This window comes from Budorcas taxicolor, chromosome 3 (assembly GCF_023091745.1).
Source record: "Budorcas taxicolor isolate Tak-1 chromosome 3, Takin1.1, whole genome shotgun sequence".
NCBI lineage: Eukaryota > Metazoa > Chordata > Mammalia > Artiodactyla > Bovidae > Budorcas > Budorcas taxicolor.
Genome location: NC_068912.1, coordinates 33,538,945 through 33,548,940, shown reverse-complemented (window position 1 = coordinate 33,548,940; position 9,996 = coordinate 33,538,945).

Below are 9,996 nucleotides of genomic sequence, written 5' to 3'. Positions count from 1 at the left end.
GTATTGTTATCAACCTTTTCATAAGTCAAGAAACCGAGACTAAGGCTAATTAAGTTCGTCCAAGACAAGTGACTGCTGATGGACAGACTTGAAATCAAACCCAAAGCCCAGCCTTTATAGTCTGCTGAGCAGGCTGTCTTCCCTCGAAGCACCCTTACCTGCGCTCACCAGGTCCCTCCACCCTCAGCATCCTTTGCCCACTCACATCCTCTCAGCCAGTTTCTCCACAGAGTATTCCTTGATGTATTGGGCCACGTCCATCTCCCTCTTTCTCTTCTAATTTCCCAATGCTTTTATTAAACATAAGGGCACTTCATTATGGCTTTGGTTTTCTTCACATATGCAGGCCTTCTTTCTACCCCATCTTGGCTTCACTAAATGAGAAGGATAGAGTAGGATAATAAAATAGTCAGTTTAGAAATCCCAGTAGGGAATTAAGGACAGAAAGGGAATTTTAAGGGAGCTTAAGTGTCTGCTGTAAGCTAATGACCACTCAAGAAAAGAATCTAGTAACCTAGCAACAATCTATACTATCCTGAAGGAAGACCGGGCACATCCAAGCTCCAGACACACTCAAGCTACCAATACTGAGAGTTGAAACACAAGACAAAAGATATGGTGTCTGAATCTTTCTTTTTGACATCACGGATTTAATAGTCCTTGAAGAGCTGCATTTCTGCATGTAGCCAAAACAGAAATGTAGGTGAAAAGGAGTGAAAAATCGGTGAAAGGGGACATTATACCAAAACCTGAGATGAATTACCATATTTTAGTTTATGTCACCACACTTTTGCTAATTCATGTGCGTGCTAAATCGCTTCAGTCATGTCCAAATCTGTGCGACCCTGTGGACTATAGCCTGCCAGGCTCCTCTGTCCATGGGATTCTCCAGGCAAGAATACTGGAGTGGATTGCCATATACTCTTCCAGGGAGTCTTCCCAACTCAGGGATCGAATATGAGTCTCTTTCGTTTCCTGCACTGGAAGGCAGGTTCTTTATCACTAGCACCACTTGGGAAGCCCACTTCTGCTAATAAACTAAGATCGTGGTATCCAGTCCCAATACATCATGGCAAATAGATGGGGGGAAAAGGAAACAGTGACAGACTTTATTTTTTTCGGCTCCAAAATCACTGCAGACCATGACTGCAGCCATGAAATTAAAAGACGTTTTTGCTCCTTGGGAAAAAAGCTATGACAAACGTTGACAGCGTATTAAAAAGCAGAGATATCACTTTGCCAACAAAGGCCTGTATAGTCAAAGCTATGGTTTTTCCAGTAGTCATGTACAGATGTGAGAGTTGGATCAAAAAGAAGGGTGAGTGCCAAAGAATAGATGCTTTCTAACTGTGGTGCTGGAGAAGACTCTTGAGAGTTCCTTGGACAGCAAGATCAAACCTAAAGGAAAATCCTAAAGGAAATCAACCCTGAATGTTCATTGGAAGGACTGGTGCTGAAGCTGAAGCTCCAATACTTTGCCCACCTGAAGCGAAGAGCTGACTCATTGAAAAAGACCCTGATGTTGGGAAAGATTGAGGGCAAGAGGTGAAGGAGGCGAGAGGATAACATGGTTAGATGGCATGACAGACTCAATGGACATGAGTTTGAACAAACTCAGGGAGATAGTGAAGGAAAGGGAAGCCTGGAGTGCTGCAGTCCATGGGGTTGCAAAGAGTCGGACATGACCGAGCAACTGAAAAACAAAATGACAATCCTAATTAATCCATGCAGGGTCCAAGGAGGAGCTAATGACGTAAGCCTCGACATCTGCCCAAGAATGAGGAGGAAGGTGGTCCTCCCCACTGCCTGCTTTTCATTTGTTTATACAAATAAAGTCCCCTAGCGACTTAGCAGCAGTAGCAGCAGTCCTTGGGGCAGAGCCTTCTCACCTGCCTGTTTGTCTTTCTCATGAGCATCCTATTCTAATAAATTCACTCTTCACTTGCCTCTTTGCCTTTTGCTGTTCTTTCTGTACTGAGACAAAAGAACCTGAGCTTCAGTAAGTCCCAACAGGGGAACTGTTTCAATTAAAAAAGACAGTGGGTTTGCATCTCCTAAGTCGGGGATGATGGTTTCAAGGAGCGCAGTTTCATAAAGAGCAACAGCCAGCCATCTGAGATACCATGCTGCTTACAGACGTGAGATGTTGACTCTGGATATTACAAGCATCTGCCATATCATCCAGCCAACCACATCCAACTACAAAGTAGGTATTGAATAAACGCCACGCATTTGCATGTTCTTGTTCACAGTAATTGGATAGCCATTGTCTTGATGAATCTTCCTGAGAACCTTGCAAGGTGTGTATACAGGTTCTGAGGGACTAGCCATAGCTCACGTGACTAGTTGGCTAGTTGAAGAGCTGGATTGGAACCTGGATTTTCTCTTCCCATGTGGAAGGCTCTTTCGTCTGCCAGGCCACAGGCACAGGATCATCTGTTTCCTGGAGTGGTATCCTGGGTCAGCTGAGTTTTCTCTACTGTTTCTCTACTGTTTCTTTCTGCAACCCAGGAGCCCCAGCCATAAGGGTCCTGCTAATGTCTTGTTGAGGGTGTCATCAGACTGGCTCTGAGGGCAGCTTGAGTCAAAAGTGGGAGTGGTAAGAAGCAGCTCAAGTACAGCCCCCAGTGAATCCAACAAAAGACAGGTTGAGGTCCTGGTCTAAGAGGGGACCCTCCCTATAGCCCTCAAGCGTTCATGCCAGGTCTTGCTCTGCAGATCCCTGTCCCACCTCCCAGGGAGGTGCCAGTAGAGGCAAGTGGTCAGTTCTAGGCCAGTCCCCAGGGAGCCGCAGGATCCTTCCTTCAGTAGGAGGGGAAAGGAAAACCATCTGAGACCTGCTCTCGCCTCACACAGGAAAGGAAAATACCAAGGCAGAAGGAGACGCCTTGGCAGCTTTGCCCCTGGAGTTGCAGCAGGGAACCAGGAGCGCTGCTCCCTCAGGCAGTGGGTGCTTCCACTGGGCATATCCAGAGCGGCTTTGCCCGAAAAAGAGAATTAGGTTACAGTTACTTTCTCAGCCAGACAGCCCGAAGGATCTGGTGGGGCGGGGAGCGGTAGGGGGCACCCAGGAGCCCCGCCCTTTCTCTCTGCTCCAAGCCAACCAATCAGCTGCCAGATCTGACCCCCTGAGGCTCAGGAGGGCGGTCTGGGTCATGGCGGCATCCTCACACGAGCTGGTGCATCTTTTGTGGGCTCTTCATGTGCCTGCTTAGCACCTACTGTACATCCAAGAACAGCCCCCAAAGAGCGTGGTCACTTTCCATTTCCCCCTCCCTCTGAGGCTTATCTTCCTTGGGGAGGGGCCCGGTGTTGGAGCTGGGACCGTGGGCTGAGCGTGTGACACCTGCTTTTTAAGAGCAGCGCTGGCAGGAACTGCTTGCTCTAAACACTGCACAGCTTCCTGCTTTGGGAAATAAAGGATTAATTGAATGACATGTGCAGCGATTACAGGAAAGAAATGGGGTGAGGGGAGGACTGTCTGTAGGTCCTGCCAAGCAGACCAGGAATGAATGTCATTTGCACTGAGCTCCCTTAGCAGGTGACAGTGGCACAGTCCACCTCCTCTGTCCCCAGCACAGGACCTCACAGCCTGAGCATGGGCTGCAGACCTGGCCAGCGCCTCGGGGAAGCCCACGAAGAGCGCTGCTGCACTGGGGCAGAAGAGGCCATAGTTGTGGCATCCGCGCCGTCACATTCCATCCTGTTACTTTTGATCCGGTATTAGCTCACCACCTACTATATTGCTGGAAACACTGCCAAGGTTACATGTAACACAGTCTTCAAGTTGAAGAAGCTCGCTGCATGGTAGAGAGGGCATCCAGGTGTATATGGAGTATGTCTGCACTTTCCAGGATAATTTCAAAACATTCTGTAAATTCTGCTAAAAGCAGGGAACATATGCATTCTTCTTCACACCTGTAAGCCCTGTGCCTGGCACAGAGTCTGGAACAGAGTGTGACTTAAGGTATGCTTGTTGAATGAACAGAAGAACAGATGCCTGACTCATCTGAGTCGGACCAGCAAGTTCACCAGCGCTTTGCAGAGTCAGGATTCAGTGGGGCTCTGCTGGCTGTCCCTCTCCAACCCTTTGGTTTCCTCTCAGGAGATCCTTCTTCTCACTCCTTTACCTTTTTCTCTTCAACATAACCCCTCCTCCAGACCTGCGCTCAGCACTTTTACATTCGAAGCTCCACTCTAGGTCTCCCAAGCCCAAGTTACCAAAGATAACCAATATTAGCAGGTCAGAGTCAGCACAGACTCACTTTAAGATGCTTAGCCTGGCTGGAGAGCCCTAGACAGAGCCAGATGTATTTTTAGCTCTTTGGGTATCTGGAAAGGTATTGAGATGCAGTCGTGGTTACAGACACCCTGGCAAATCAGTATTCTGCTACTGGCCTCCCCACACCAGCAGTTTCCATTCAGTGTCTCAAAAGCAAGGGTTGCCATGGAGATTGAGCGCCAGGGCAAACGAACTTCCTGTTGGAAAACAACGGCACAGGTAGAGCTCTGGGCCAATGGGAATCAAGGGACTCCATGGATGGCCACAGCTTCCTCTCCTGAAGGCAAACGATGGCAGAGTTCCTGGTATCCTCAGAAGGGGTCAGCCGGGAGATGCAGGATGCTGTGTCTGGAACTTCACTCAGGCAGGGAAGGATATTGATTCTATTTCTCCCTCACACTTGTCATAGGACTGATTTAGTTTTCTCTCTGATCCTTCACCCAGGGACTTTGGCTATCCAAAAAGCTGCTTGGGGAGAATGGTGACAGGGCCATTTTGTAGTAGAGACCAGTCTTGGCAAATGCCTCAACCAAAAGCTCTGCTTGGGGCTGAGGGAAGACAGGTTAACCCAGGCCTGGATCCAGCTGAATCATAGCAACCCACTCTTCTAGCTGGCACTGTGTAGGATTACTTTACTATATCCTTGCTATCACCCAGGGAGGCAGCCAAGACAGGTAGCATGGTCCCCTATTTTCCCATTGATTCAGCAAATATTTCCTGTGAACCTGATATGCTAGGCAACTGAGATGAAAAGCTTGAGGCTCCAAGAGGAGAGATGACCCACCAACAGTTACAAAGCTGGTAATAGGTAGAACCAAAGAACACTCAGTTCTGTCCAATACTTAGATTCAGAAGGATAAGAGCCCAAAGAAGGTGAGAGCATTTAACCTGACACTCAAACTTCACAGAAAATAAACTGAGGCCCAGAGAGAGCATGAAGCTGGGTCTCTCAGAGAGCTGATGATAGAGCAAGGGCCAGGATTCTTTGCTCACCCTTCTCATTACCAGAAGCTCTTTCTAACCTTCTCTAAGCTCTTTCTAAGCTGCCCCAAACTTTTACGGGACACTAACACTGTATCAGGCAGTGGAGCAGCTAAGAATCTCTTTTAGTTGTTGTTAACAGAGATGTGACCACAGACATGACTTACACAAACTCGGGGTTTATCTTTTTTCATAGAAGAAGTCCAGAGGCAGTTATTCCAGGGCTTGAGTGATATCTTGACAAGTTATCAGGCATGCAGTTTCCCTCTAGCTTTCTGCATCACTGTCGTTAGCACACAGTTCAATCCTAAAATATCCAAGATGGCTGCTGGAGTGATAGCCATCACATCCACATTCCAGGGAGGAAAAGGGGGATCAGAAAGGAATAAAAGAGCATGCATGCAAGCCCTGTCTGCCTTCCTCTCTCCTTTAGGGGTTTTCCTGAAAGTTCCTCTAATTCCCACATATAATCTGTTAGCGCTTGCTAATTGCAAGGAATGTTACAAAATGTCATCTTTTATCTGGTTACATCACTACCCTATGTAACATTGGAGTGACTGTAGGAATGAAGAGTGGGAGAATGATACTGGGAACAGAATTTTTCTAGGCACTGTATGGGGATATAATGTATACACACAAACATATGCAAACAGCATATATATATATATATATACACACACACACACATATATATAGATATACATGTGTATATACAAGCTACATATGACTACTAAGATTTATAAAGGGTTTTTATTTCCTGCTTCTCAAAACTTTTCTGTACTTTCTAAAGTTTTAACAGTGTGTATGTATTTATTTGACAACGAGAAAAACACAAAACTACTCATCCATCCCTCTTCTAATCATCCACAGAAGTGATTATTAGCCCTGCTCAGAGTCACCTATGTTATGCCACTTTCATGAGAATGGAGCAAAAATTCTTAAAACAGTGTTGGAGCAAACTTAGTATCAATTCAGTTCAGTTAGAGCAAAATCTACAGACCTTATAGTTAGTTATCACTCTTCGAAGGGGCTTGGAGTAGAAGTGTTGATCCACCAAGGAACTGGAGAAAATCATAGCTTTATGCAAAGCTCGGTCCTCAGTCCTGAGCCTCCCACTGCCAGGTTATCTTGTCTGGGAGCGCCTCCCACACACAGTCTCTGGCCGCTGAAACCTAATGCCCTTCGGGGCTGCTGGGCTGCAAGCCTGCCTGGAGTCTGCCGAACAGCTGGGGTGAACACTGCTGGTTCGCCAGCGAGGCTCAGCCTCTTGCAGATGGCTCCTGTTATTTATGAATTGGAGCCATCCTCCTCAAGAACTCACAAGGTAGGTCAAGGACATGGAGGAGCCCCACAGTAAACCAAAGCCTGGGCCCAGGCAACCTGACTCCTGCCACCCTGACAAAACTATTTTAGGATTGATTCAGGGGCCAGCACAGGGGCATGACTGGGCACATGGGGAGCCCACTGCAAGACTTTCTCTCCATGTAGTGCTTCCTGACAATATTTTAAAGTCACATGTTGGGGACTTCCCTGGTGGGAATCTGCCTGCCAACACAGGGAACATGGGTTTGAAGCCTGGTCTGGGAACTAAGATCTCACATGCAACAGGGCAATCAAGGCCGTGTGCCACGACTTCTGAAGCCTGCGAGCCCTAGAGCCTCTGTTCTGCAACAAGAGAAGCCCCTGCAATGAGAAGCTTGTCCTTGACAGCTAGAGATACTCTCTAGCCCCTGCTCATCACAACTAGAGGAAGTCTGTACGCAGCAACAAAGAACCCATGTGCTGCAACAAAGACCCAGTGCAGCCAAAAATAAATAAAGTAATAAGTTGTCCAAGGCATGATGAAAAGGATTTTGAGAGGGGACTGTGGCAAAGCAAGTGTCGGTTTATTCAAATGAAACTGAAGCATGGGTGGTTCACTCATGAAATAACCCAGGCTCTAGAATTCTTTCTCCCCTTCATCTTTGGTAAATGAACACCAATTTTATTTGGTGGCAGTGCTCAGTTGAAATATCTGATCGCTCAGGCTTACTTGCAGATTTACACAGGGACAGCTAGTAAAATACAGGTAAACATCCCTGGGAAGGCTATCCATCCCTTAATAAAAGGCAAATGCCCAAGAGGAGAAGACTGCATGTGGGCCTCACCCCTCCCTTTCTTCCTGCCTGGAAAGAGCAGATGAGTGGGAATGGAGCAGCCAGCTCATGACTCTGGGAAGAAAAGCTTCATGCTTGGATGGAGAGCAGGAAGCTAGAATGCTCTAAGGTACTTCAAGACTTTCTTGACAATATCACTGGACTCCCTACCTCCTGACTTCTTGTTATATGGAAAAAAAAAAAAATTATTCAGTTTGGTAAGCCAACATAAGTTTCTGTTATACAGGAAGGCAAATGTAATCCTAACTGATGCCTAAAGATTGCCAGAGGGCTATGACTTTTTGTGTGTTCAAAACTTTGTCAAGCAATATGCAGTTCCTGTCTTGGTTCTGTCCCCAGGATCACTTTCTCTGCACTTAGAACCCAGCCAGCTCAGATCAGCTCACATTTATCAGGGAAGAAAACTGCAGCTGAATTCTCCCAGCAGAACTCCCAACTGGCCTGGGCATGCATCTCAAACTCTGCGGAGCTCTTCCTCCAATGTTCACCTTGTATATATCACTCAGGGGAAATGTGAGGAATTAAGTTCCATGAACTGCTTTTATTCTTCCCAAGGGAGAATAGGGCATCCAGGAAAATGCTTCTGGGCTAAAAATTCCCTGAGAATTAAAAACTTGATCTTCCTAAACCCAGCGATAGAATTTTCTCCCTCCCTGTTTCAAACCATTGAAGGCATGAGATTGTTCCCCACTGATGAATCCATAGATCATGAATCTCAACCTTTGGGGATCTGTACGTACTTAAGGCTTTTTAAGGAGGAAATGATGACTTCATGATTGTATCATCTGTCAGATTTTTCTCAGTTCGACCACCATCTGGGTGTATACTATGTATCTATATAATATTCACAAAATGAGTAAATGCTTTAAAAGAGACCACAAAGAAACCTGATTAGAGATACTATCAACCAAGCAAATGTAAGAAACAATAAGAAAATATCTGGAATGGCCTTTCTTCTCCTGGTTAAGCTCTTTATCTGTTATATTATAAGGCAAAAGCAGGGACAACTAATTGGATATGAAACAATAAATCCCCAAAATATGATTGACATTATTGGTAATGAGGTTATTGACCTAAGTTTTTGCCTTGAGATATTAACTAATGATAGAAGAAAGCTTTCCAATTAGTAAGATATTTAAAAAACAAACCATCTAGACCATGAATATAAGCTTCCTTAAATATTTCACTGATGCTCAAAGTTATTACAATACTTACTTCAGTACTTAACAAAATTTCTTTAAATGTAATGATTAGCATATATAAGAGTCTTTTGGTCTTTCTCAGTAATTGCAAAACACAAAAATCCACATGCCCTTAGGGAAACCCTTGCTTTTTCTACCATGAAAAAATTGACTGAAATCATGTACAAAATGCAACACAGCAACAAGAACAAAAAATGCAGTCTTTTGTCAGGCATTATTGAAAGATGCACGCTAAGTCATTTCAGTCGTGTCCGACTCTGTGCGACCCCATAGACGGCAGCCCACCAGGCTCCCCCGTCCCTGGGATTCTCCAGGCAAGAACGCTGGAGTGGGTTGCCATTTCCTTCTCCAATGCATGAAAGTGAAAAATGAAAGGGAAATCGCTCAGTCGTGTCAGACCCTCAGCGATCCCATGGACAGCAGCCTTCCAGGCTCCTCCATCCATGGGATTTTCCAGGCAAGAGTACTGGAGTGAGTTGCCATTGCCTTCTCCAGAAAGATGCATAGATAGCGGTAAAAATTTTAAGAAATAAATATTAAGGCAAAATATATCTTCTAAGAAGTTTGCTTTATGTTTGATTAAAAGTATAGAGATTTCTGGGACTTCTTGGTGGTTCAGAGGTTAAGACTCTCAACTTCCAATCCAGGGCTGTGGGTTTGATCCCTGGTCAGGGAACTATTGGAGAAGGCAATGGCAACCCACTCCAGTGTTCTTGCCTGAAGAATCCCAGGGACAGGGGAGCGTGGTAGGCTGCCGTCTATGGCATCGCACAGAGTTGGACACGACTGAGGCGACTTAGCAGCAGCAGTAGCAGCAGCAGCAGCAGCAGCAGGGAACTATTAGAATCCCACTGGCCACACACACACACACACACACAAGCAGTCAGTCAAACCCACTTTGACTATGATTGCTGTGCCTCACGATTCAGAGTAACTTCAAACCCACCTCATTCAGGTTGTGTGAGGTGAACAGTGCTCAGGGACTTTCACAAAACTATAGAGATTTCTAAACTCTTAATTAATGGCATTTGCTAGATTTTGTTTAAGAACTATTAATAGAAATACAGGAGAAAGAAATAATTTCAAACCAGTAAGGGAAAGACGTGGGACAGTAAATGACTTCCTTTAAAAATGTTTTACTATCTGTTAATAATAATAACTATTAACTGGAATAAAAAGAGGAACTTGGGGCATTGTTACAAAGATAGAAATACACATGATATTCATTTACTCGACAGCAAAGAAATTAAAGCCAGATGTGCACAAAACTTTTCTAACTTGTTTGAAGATCTTTTAAATGAGAAATTGCCATAGGTTTTGACTTCGAGCTATTAAAATTATTGCATGTGTGCGTGTTCAGTCACTCAGTCATGTT